The sequence below is a fragment of the Arachis hypogaea genome, chromosome 3 (assembly GCF_003086295.3).
Source record: "Arachis hypogaea cultivar Tifrunner chromosome 3, arahy.Tifrunner.gnm2.J5K5, whole genome shotgun sequence".
In the NCBI taxonomy this organism is placed as follows: Eukaryota; Viridiplantae; Streptophyta; class Magnoliopsida; order Fabales; family Fabaceae; genus Arachis; species Arachis hypogaea.
Genome location: NC_092038.1, coordinates 36,336,425 through 36,347,601, shown reverse-complemented (window position 1 = coordinate 36,347,601; position 11,177 = coordinate 36,336,425). Strand labels below are relative to the sequence as shown.

General features: G+C 41.2%; 2 non-coding genes across 2 annotated transcripts; both read right to left on the bottom strand.

Annotated features, from left to right (window-relative positions):
• Positions 1 to 452: 452 nt before the first annotated feature.
• LOC112793241 (small nucleolar RNA R71) lies at positions 453 to 560 on the bottom strand. Its single transcript, XR_003197944.1, has one exon. It is a non-coding gene; the product is annotated as a small nucleolar RNA R71 (small nucleolar RNA).
• An 8,155-nt stretch (positions 561 to 8,715) lies between these two features.
• On the bottom strand, positions 8,716 to 8,823 carry LOC112793997 (small nucleolar RNA R71). Its single transcript, XR_003198680.1, has one exon. It is a non-coding gene; the product is annotated as a small nucleolar RNA R71 (small nucleolar RNA).
• Between the last annotated feature and the right edge of the window lie 2,354 nt (positions 8,824 to 11,177).

Sequence of the window (11,177 nt, the reverse complement as noted above, 5' to 3'; positions counted from 1 at the left end):
AATTCTCTGTAGAGGACCTAACCGAATTCTTCAAAGAAGAAGAGCTCATGGCAGCCGAAAACAACAACAATGCCAACAATGCAAGGAAGGTGCTGGGTGACTTTACTGCACCTACTCCCGACTTCTATGGGAGAAGCATCTCTATCCCTGCCATTGGAGCAAACAACTTTGAGCTTAAGCCTCAATTAGTTTCTCTAATGCAACAGAATTGCAAGTTCCATGGACTTCCATTGGAAGATCCTCATCAGTTTTTAGCTGAGTTCTTGGAAATCTGTGACACTGTCAAGACTAATGGGGTTGACCCTGAGGTCTACAGACTTATGCTATTCCCTTTTGCTGTAAGAGACAGAGCTAGAACATGGTTGGACTCTCAACCTAAAGAAAGCCTGGACTCTTGGGAAAAGCTAGTCAATGCCTTCTTGGCAAAGTTCTTTCCACCTCAAAAATTGAGTAAGCTTAGAGTGGAAGTCCAAACCTTCAGACAGAAGGAAGGAGAATCCCTCTATGAAGCTTGGGAAAGATACAAACAATTGATCAGAAAGTGTCCCTCTGATATGCTTTCTGAATGGAGCATCATAGGTATTTTCTATGATGGTCTCTCTGAACTATCCAAAATGTTTTTGGATAGCTCTGCTGGAGGATTTCTTCATCTGAAGAAGACGCCTACAGAAGCTCAAGAGCTGATTGAAATGGTTGCAAATAACCAATTCATGTACACTTCTGAAAGAAATCCTGTGAACAATGGGACTAGTCAGAAGAAAGGAGTTCTTGAGATTGACACTCTGAACGCCATATTGGCTCAGAACAAAATATTGACTCAACAAGTCAATATGATTTCTCAAAGTCTGTCTGGAATGCAAAATGCACCAAGCAGTACTAAGGAAGCTTCATCTGAGGAAGAAGCTTATGATCCTGAGAACCCTTCAATGGAAGAGGTGAATTACATGGGAGAACCCTATGGAAACACCTATAATCCTTCATGGAGAAATCATCCAAATCTCTCATGGAAGGATCAACAGAGACCTCAACAAGGTTTCAATAATAATAATGGTGGAAGAAACAGGTTTAGCAATAGCAAGCCTTTTCCATCATCTTCTCAGCAACAGACAGAGAGTTCTAAGCAGAATAACTCTGACTTAGCAACCATGGTCTCTGATCTAATCAAAACCACTCAAAGTTTCATGACTGAAACAAGGTCCTCCATTAGAAATTTGGAGGCACAAGTGGGTCAGCTGAGCAAGAAAATTACTGAACTTCTTCCTAGTACTCTCCAAGCAATACAGAAGAAAATCCAAAAGGAGAGTGCAAAGCCATCAACATGGCCGAATTTTGGGAGGAAGAAGAGGCAGTGAACGCCACTGAGGAAGACCTCAATGGACGTCCACTGACCTCCAATGAGTTCCCCAATGAGGAACCATGGGAATCTGAGGCTCAAAATGAGACCATAGAGATTCCATTGGACTTACTTCTGCCATTCATGAGCTCTGATGAGTATTCTTCCTCTGAAGAGGATAAGTATGTCACTGAATAGCAAGTTGCTAAATACCTTGGAGCAATCATGAAGTTGAATGACAAGTTATTTGGAAATGAGACTTGGGAGGATGAACCCCCTTTGCTCACCAAAGAACTGGATGACTTGTCTAGGTAGAAACTGCCTCAAAAGAGACAGGATCCTGGGAAGTTTTCAATACCTTGTACCATAGGCACCATGACCTTCAAGAAGGCCTTGTGTGACTTAGGGTCAAGTGTAAACCTCATGCCTCTCTCTGTAATGGAGAAGCTAGGGATCTTTGAGGTGCAAGCTGCAAAAATCTCACTAGAGATGGCAGACAATTCAAGAAAACAAGCCTATGGACTTGTAGAGGATGTTCTGGTAAAGGTTGAAGACCATTACATCCCTACTGATTTCATAGTCCTAGAGACTGGGAAGTGCATGGATGAATCCTTCATCCTTGGCAGACCCTTCCTAGCCACAGCAAAGGCTGTGATTGATGTTGATAGAGGAGAGTTGATCATTCAAGTGAATGAAGAATCCTTGGTGTTTAAGGCTCAGGGATATCCCTCTGTCATCATGGAGAGGAAGCATAAAGAGCTTCCCTCAAAACAGAGCCAAACAGAGCCCCCACAGTCAAACTCTAAGTTTGGTGTTGGGAGGCCACAACCAACTTCTAAGTTTGGTGTTGAACCCCCACATTCAAACTCTAAGTTTGGTGTTGAGAGGTTCCAACATAGCTCTGAGCATTTCTGAGGCTCCATGAGAGTCCTCTGTCAAGCTAATGACATTAAAGAAGCGCTTGTTGGGAGGCAACCCAATGTTTTATAATTAACTATTTTCTTTTGTGATTTTATGTTTTTTGTAGGTTGATGATCATGAGAAGTCACAAAATCAATGAAAAGAGCAAAAACAGAATGAAAAACAGGAAGAAAAATAGCACACCCTGGAGGACGCACCTACTGGCGTTTAAACGCCAGTAAGGTTAGCAGATGGGCGTTTAACGCCCAGTCTGGCACCATTCTGGGCATTTAACGCCAGAAAGGGGCACCAGACTGGCGTTAAACGCCAGAAAAGTGCAAGAAGCTGGCGTTAAACGCCAGAAATGGGCACCAGCCCGGCGTTTAACGCCAGAAATGGCTAAAAACACAATTTTGCTTGCCATTTGGTGCAGGGATGACTTTTCCTTGACACCTCAGGATCTGTGGACCCCACAGGATCCCCACCTACCCCACCACTCTCTCTCTTCTTCCCCCATTCACCAATCACCTCAACACCTCCTCCCCAAACACCCTTCACCTATCAAATCCCATCTTTCTCTTCACCACTCACATCCATCCTTCATAAAACCCCACGAACCCCACCATTCAAATTCAAACCACTTTCCCACCCAAACCCACCCTCACTTGGCCGAAAATCACCCTTCCCCTCTCCTATATAAACCCATCTTCACTCCTTCATTTTCACACAACCTAAACACCACTTTTTCCCCTTTTTGGCCGAACCACAAAGCCATTCCCTTTCCCTTCATTTCTTCTTCTTCTACTCTCTTCTTTCTTCTTTTGCTCGAGGACGAGCAACAATTTTAAGTTTGGTGTGGTAAAAGCATTGCTTTTTGTTTTTCCATAACCATTTATGGCATCCAAGGCCGGAGAAACCTCTAGAAAGAGGAAAGGGAAGGCAAAAGCTTCCACCTCCGAGTCATGGGAGATGGAAAGATTCATCTGAAGGGTGAATCAAGACCACTTCTATGAAGTTGTGGCCTTGAAGAAGGTGATCCCCGAGGTCCCTTTTTCACTCAAAAAGAGTGAATATCCGGAGATCCGACATGAGATCCGAAGAAGAGGTTGGGAAGTTCTTACCAACCCCATTCAACAAGTCGGAATCTTAATGGTTCAAGAGTTCTATGCCAATGCATGGATCACCAAGAATCATGATCAAAGTGTGAACCCGGATCCAAAGAATTGGCTTACTATGGTTCGGGGGAAATACTTGGATTTTAGTCCGGAAAGTGTAAGGTTGGCATACAATTTGCCCATGATGCAAGGAGATGAACATCCTTACACTAGAAGGGTCAACTTTGATCAAAGGTTGGACCAAGTCCTCACAGTCATATGTGAAGAGGGCGCCCAATGGAAGAGAGATTCAAGAGGAAAGCCGGTTCAATTGAGAAGGCATGACCTCAAGCCCGTGGCTAGAGGATGGTTGGAGTTTATTCAACGCTCAATCATTCCCACTAGCAACCGGTCCGAAGTTACTATAGACCGGGCTATCATGATTCATAGCATCATGATTGGAGAAGAAATAAAAGTTCATGAAGTTATAGCTCAAGAACTTTATAAGGTGGCGGACAAGTCCTCTACCTTGGCAAGGTTAGCCTTTCCTCATCTCATTTGTCACCTCTGTTATTCAGTTAGAGTTGACATAAAGGGAGACATCCCCATTGATGAAGACAAGCCCATCACTAAGAAGAGGATGGAGCACACAAGAGACCCCACTCATCATGAGATTCCTGAGATTCCTCAAGGGATGCACTTTCCTCCACAAAACTATTGGGAGCAACTAAACACCTCCCTAGGAGAATTAAGTTCCAACATGGGACAACTAAGGGTGGAGCACCAAGAACACTCCATCATCCTCCATGAAATTAGAGAAGATCAAAGGATCATGAGAGAGGAGCAACAAAGACAAGGAAGAGACATTGAGGAGCTCAAGCACTCCATAGGATCTTCAAGAGGAAGAAAGAGCCGCCATCACTAAGGTGGACCCGTTCTTTAATCTCCTTGTTCTTTATTTTCTGTTTTTCGAATTTTAGTGCTTATGTTTATCTATGTTTGTGTCTTGTGATCATTAGTGTTCTAGTGTCTATGCCTTAAAGTTATGAATGTCCTATGAATCCATCACCTTTCTTGAAAAAAAAAAAGTGCTTAATTGAAAAAGAAAAAGAATTGCATGAATTTTGAATTTTATAACAGTTTAATTATTTTGATGTGGTGGCAATATTTTTGTCTTCTGAATGTATGCTTAAACAGTGCATATGTCTTTTGAATTTGTGGTTCATGAATGTTGGCTCTTGAAAGAATGATGAAAAAGGAGACATGTTACTGAGGATCTGAAAAATCATAAAAATGATTCTTGAAGCAAGAAAAAGCAAAAAAAAAAGAGAAAATTTCGAAAAAAAAAATTCGAAAAAAATAGAGAAAAGAAAGAAATAAAGCTGTGATCCAAGGCAAAAAGAGTGTGCTTAAGAACCCTGGACACCTCTAGTTGGGGACTCTAGCAAAGCTGAGTCACAATCTGGAAAGGTTCACGCAATTATGTGTCTGTGGCATGTATGTATCCGGTGGTAATACTGGAAGACAGAGTGCTTTGGGCCACAGCCAAGACTCAATAAGTAGCTTTGTTCAAGAATCATCATACTTAACTAGGAGAATCAATAACACTATCTGGATTCTGAGTTCCTAAAGAAGCCAATCATTCTGAATTTCAAAGGATAGAGTGAGATGCCAAAACTGTTCAAAGGCAAAAAGCTAAAAGCCCCGCTCATCTAATTAATACTGATCTTCATAGATGTTTTTGGAATTCATTGCATATTCTCTTCTTTTTATCTTATTTGATTTTCAGTTGCTTGAGGACAAGCAACAATTTAAGTTTGGTGTTGTGATGAGCGGATAATTTGTACGCTTTATGGCATTGTTTTTAGTATGTTTTTGGTATGATCTAGTTAGTTTTTAGTATATTTTTATTAGTTTTTAGTTAAAATTCACTTTTCTAGACTTTACTATGAGTTTGTGTGTTTTTTTGTGATTTCAGGTATTTTCTGGCTGAAATTGAGGGACCTGAGCAAAAATCTGATTCAGAGACCAAAAAGGACTGCAGATGCTGTTGGATTCTGACCTCCCTGCACTCGAAGTGGATTTTCTGGAGCTACAGAAGCCCAATTGGCGCGCTCTCAATGGCGTTGGAAAGTAGACATCCTGGGCTTTCCAGAAATATATGATAGTCCATACTTTGCCCAAGATTTGATGGCCCAAACTGGCGTTCAAAGTCACCCTCAGAAATTCCAGCGTTAAACGCCGGAACTGGCACCAAAATGGGAGTTAAACGCCCAAACTGGCATAAAAGCTGGCGTTTAACTCCAAGAAGAGTCTCTACACGAAAATGCTTCATTGCTCAGCCCAAGCACACACCAAGTGGGCCCGGAAGTGGATTTTTATGTCTTTTACTCATCTCTGTACACCCTAGGCTACTAGTTTTCTATAAGTAGGACCTTTTACTATTGTATTGAGATATCTTGGTAGCTATCTTCATTCTTATGCTATCTTAGATCATTGGGAGGCTGGCCATTCGGCCATGCCTAGACCCTGTACTTATGTATTTTCAACGGTGGAGTTTCTACACACCATAGATTAAGGTGTGGAGCTCTGCTGTACCTCGAGTATTAATGCAATTACTATTGTTCTTCTATTCAATTCCGCTTGTTCTTGTTCTAAGATATCACTTGTTCTTCAACTTGATGAATGTGATGACCCGTGACACTCATCATCATTCTCACCTATGAACGTGTGACTGACAACCACCTCCATTCTACCTTCGATTGGGTGAATATCTCTTGGATTCCTGATACACGATGCATGGTTGATCGCCTGACAACCGAGCCAGCCATTCCGTGAGATCAGAGTCTTCGTGGTATAGGCTAGAACTGATGGCGGCATTCAAGAGAATCCGGAAGGTCTAACCTTGTCTGTGGTATTCTGAGTAGGATTCAATGATTGAATGACTGTGACGTGCTTCAAACTCCTGAGGGCGGGGCGTTAGTGACAGACGCAAAAGAATCACTGGATTCTATTCCGGCCTGATCGAGAACCGACAGATGGATAGCCGTGCCATGACAGGGTGCGTTGAACATTTCCACTGAGAGGATGGGAGGTAGCCACTGACAACGGTGAAACCCTTGCTTAAGCTTGCCATGGAAAGGAGTAAGAAGGATTGGATGAAGACAGTAGGAAAGCAGAGAGACGGAAGGGAAGGCATCTTCATACGCTTATCTGAAGTTCCTACCAATGAATTACATAAGTATCTCTATCTTTATCTTTATGTTTTATGCGTTTATCACCATACCCATTTGAGTTTGCCTGACTGAGATTTACAAGGTGACCATAGCTTGCTTCATACCAACAATCTCTGTGGGATCGACCCTTACTCGCGTAAGGTTTATTACTTGGACGACCCAGTACACTTGCTGGTTAGTTGTGCGAAGTTGTGTTTATGCCATGGTGTTGAACACCAAGTTTATGGATTATTTGAGTTGTAGTGATCACAATTTCGTGCACCAGAAAGCTTGGCTGGCTGTGAAGCCATGTCTAATTCCTGGACCGGAGTCTTAGACTAAACATTGCATGATTCCTGGAATTCTCATTAAGAATTTTGATACCTTTATTTTCTTTTCCACTTAATTTTCGAAAAAAGCACAAAAAAAATTTACAAAATCATAAAATCCAAAAATATTTCTTGTTTGAGTCTAATGTCTCATTTTAAGTTTGGTGTCAATTGCATGCATTCATTCATGTGTCTTAAGGATCTTCAAGTTGTTCTTGATGATTTCTTACTCTGATCTTTGAATTCTCTTGGCTTGAGTGTTTATGTGTCTCATATGCTTTCTCATTAGTGTCAGTAGTATACAAACTGCTAAGTTTGGTGTCTTGCATGCATTGTTATTTGATTTTAGTTGCATTTTGATTATTCTTCATTATTAAAAATCCAAAAATATTTTTAATTTGTGTCTTTTCAAGTCAATAATACAGAGAATTGAAAGTTCAAAACATACTGCAGAGGAATTATACAAAAAAAGCTGGGCGTTCAAAACGCTCAGTGAAGAAGGACAGACTGGCGTTTAAACGCCAGCCAGGGTACCTGGTTGGGCGTTTAACGCCCAAAAAGGTAGTGTTTTGGGCGTTAAACGCCAGAATGTGCACCATTCTGGGCGATTAACGCCAGGATGGCACAAGAGGGAAGATTCTGTTTTTCAATACAATTTTTTTTAGGTTTTCAAAATTTTTCAAAATCAAATCTTTTTCTAAATCATATCTTTTCAATCATGTGTTTTCAAAATCAATTTCTTTCCTTTTTCAAAAATACTTGCTATCAATTAATGATTTGATTCAACATTTCAAGTATGCTGCCTTTTCTGTTGAGAAAGGTTTAATGATTGAATCATATCTTTTCTTGATAGCCAAGTCATTAATTTTTAAAATCAAATCTTTTTAAAATGTTTTTCAAATCATATCTTCTCAATCACATCTTTTTAAACCAATCATATCTTCTTAACCACATCTTTTTCAAAATAATTTTCAATCAAATCTTTTTAATTTCTAATTTCAAAATCTTTTTCAAAAATCACTTGATTTCTTTCCCACCCTTGATTTTCGAAAATCAATGAAGGTTTTTCAAAATGTTTTCAAAAATTCTTTTACTTAATTTTCGAAAATTACTTCCCTTCTTCTCACATCCTTCTATTTATGGACTAACACTATTCCTTGATGCAAAATTCGAACTCCATCCTCTTTGATAAGTTCAAATTTTCTACTTCTCCCTTCCATTTTCTTTTCCTCTAACACCTCAAGGAATCTCTGTACTGTGACATAGAGGATTCCATATTTTCTTGTTTTCTTCTCTTTCTTATGAGCAGAAGCAAAGACAAAAGCATTCTTGTTGAGGCTGATCCTGAACCTGAAAGGACCTTGAAGCGAAAGCTAACAGAAGCTAAGGCACAACTCTCTGTAGAGGACTTAACCGAATTCTTCAAAGAAGAATAATACATGGCAGCCGAAAACAACAACAATGCCAACAATGCAAGGAAGGTGCTGGGTGACTTTACTGCACCTACTCCCGACTTCTATGGGAGAAGCATCTCTATCCCTGCCATTGGAGCAAACAACTTTGAGCTTAAGCCTCAATTAGTTTCTCTAATGCAACAGAATTGCAAGTTTCATGGACTTCTATTGGAAGATCCTCATCAGTTTTTGGCTGAGTTCTTGCAAATCTGTGACACTGTCAAGACTAATGGGGTTGACCCTGAGGTCTACAGACTTATGCTATTCCCTTTTGCTGTAAGAGACAGAGCTAGGACATGGTTGGACTCACAACCTAAAGAAAGCCTGGACTCTTGGAAAAAGCTAGTCAATGCCTTCTTGGCAAAGTTCTTTCCACCTCAAAAATTGAGTAAGCTTAGAGTGGAAGTCCAAACCTTTAAACAGAAGGAAGGAGAATCCCTCTATGAAGCTTGGGAAAGATACAAACAGTTAATCAGAAAGTGTCCCACTGATATGCTTTCTGAATGGAGCATCATAGGTATTTTCTATGATGGTCTCTCTGAACTGTCCAAGATGTCTTTGGATAGCTCTGCTGGAGGATCTCTTCATCTGAAGAAGACGCCTACAGAAGCTCAAGAGCTGATTGAAATGGTTGCAAATAACCAATTCATGTACACTTCTGAAAGGAATCCTGTGAACAATGGGACTAGTCAGAAGAAAGGTGTTCTTGAGATTGACACTCTGAATGCCATATTGGCTCAGAACAAAATATTGACTCAACAAGTCAATATGATTTCTCAAAGTCTGTCTGGAATGCAAAATGCACCAAGCAGTACTAAGGAAGCTTCATCTGAGGAAGAAGCTTATGATCCTGAGAACCCTTCAATGGAAGAGGTGAATTACATGGGAGAACCCTATGGAAACACCTATAATCTTTCATGGAGAAATCATCCAAATCTCTCATGGAAGGATCAACAGAGACCTCAACAAGGTTTCAACAATAATAATGGTGGAAGAAATAGGTTTAGCAATAGCAAGCCTTTTCCATCATCTTCTCAGCAACAGACAGAGAGTTCTAAGCAGAATAACTCTGACTTAGCAACCATGGTCTCTGATCTAATCAAAACCACTCAAAGTTTCATGACTAAAACTAGGTCCTCCATTAGGAATTTGGAGGCACAAGTGGGTCAGCTGAGCAAGAGAATTACTGAACTCCCTCCTAGTACTCTCCCAAGCAATACAGAAGAAAATCCAAAAGGAGAGTGCAAAGCCATCAACATGGCCGAATTTGGAGAGGATAGAGAGGCAGTGAACGCCACTGAGGAAGGCCTCAATGGACGTCCACTGACCTCCAATGAGTTCCCCAATGAGGAACCATGGGAATCTGAAGCTCAAAATGAGACCATAGAGATTCCATTGAATTTACTTTTGTCATTCATGAGCTCTGATGAGTATTCTTCCTCAGAAGAGGATGAGTATGTCACTGACGAGCAAGTTGCTAAATACCTTGGAGCAATCATGAAGCTAAATGACAAGTTATTTGGAAATGAGACTAAGGAGGATGAACCCCCTTTGCTCACCAAAGAATTGGATGACTTGTCTAGGCAGAAATTACCTCAAAAGAGACAAGATCCTGGAAAGTTTTCAATACCTTGTACCATTGGCACCATGACCTTCAAGAAGGCCTTGTGTGACCTAGGGTCAAGTGTAAACCTCATGCCTCTCTCTATAATGGAGAAGCTAGGGATCTTTGAGGTGCAAGCTGCAAAAATCTCACTAGAGATGGCAGACAATTCAAGAAAACAAGCTCATGGACTTGTAGAGGATGTTCTGGTAAAAGTTGAAGACCATTACATCCCTGCTGATTTCATAGTCCTAGAAACTGGGAAGTGCATGGATGAATCCATCATCCTTGGGAGACCCTTCCTAGCCACAGCAAAGGCTGTGATTGATGTTGATAGAGGAGAATTGATCATTAAAGTGAATGAAGAATCCTTTGTGTTTAAGGCTCAAGGATATCCCTCTGTCACCATGGAGAGGAAGCATGAAGAGCTTCTCTCAAAACAGAGCCAAACAGAGCCCCCACAGTCAAACTCTAAGTTTGGTGTTGGGAGGCCACAACCAACTTCTAAGTTTGGTGTTGAACCCCCACATTCAAACTCTAAGTTTGGTGTTGGGAGGTTCCAACATAGCTCTGAGCATTTCTGAGGCTCCATGAGAGCCCTCTGTCAAGCTACTGACATTAAAGAAGCGCTTGTTGGGAGGCAACCCAATGTTATATTTTATCTATTCTCTTTTGTTATTTTATATTTTTTGTAGGTTGATGATCATGAGAAGTCACAAAATCAATTAAAAAAGCAAAAACAGAATGAAAAGCAGAAAGAAAAACAGCACACCCTGGAGGAGAGCGTGCTGGCGTTTAAACGCTAGTAAGGCTAGCTGTTGGGCGTTTAACGCCCAGTCTGGCACCATTCTGGGCGTTTAACGCCAGAAAGGGGCACCAAGCTGGCGTTAAACGCCAGAAATGGGCACCAGCCCGACGTTTAATGCCAGAATTGGCTCAAAACGCAATTCTGCTTGCCATTTGGTGCAGGGATGACTTTTTCTTGACACCTCAGGATCTGTGGACCCCACAGGATCCCCACCTACCCTACCACTCTCTCTCTTCTTCACCCATTCACCAATCACCTCAACACCTCTTCCCCAAAAACCCTTCACCTATCAAATCCCATCTTTCTCTTCACCACTCAAATCCCTCCTTCATAAAACCCCACCTACCTCACCATTCAAATTCAAACCACTTTCCCTCCCAAACCCTCCCATACATGACCGAACCAAGCCCCTCCCCACTTCTATATAAACCCATCTTCACT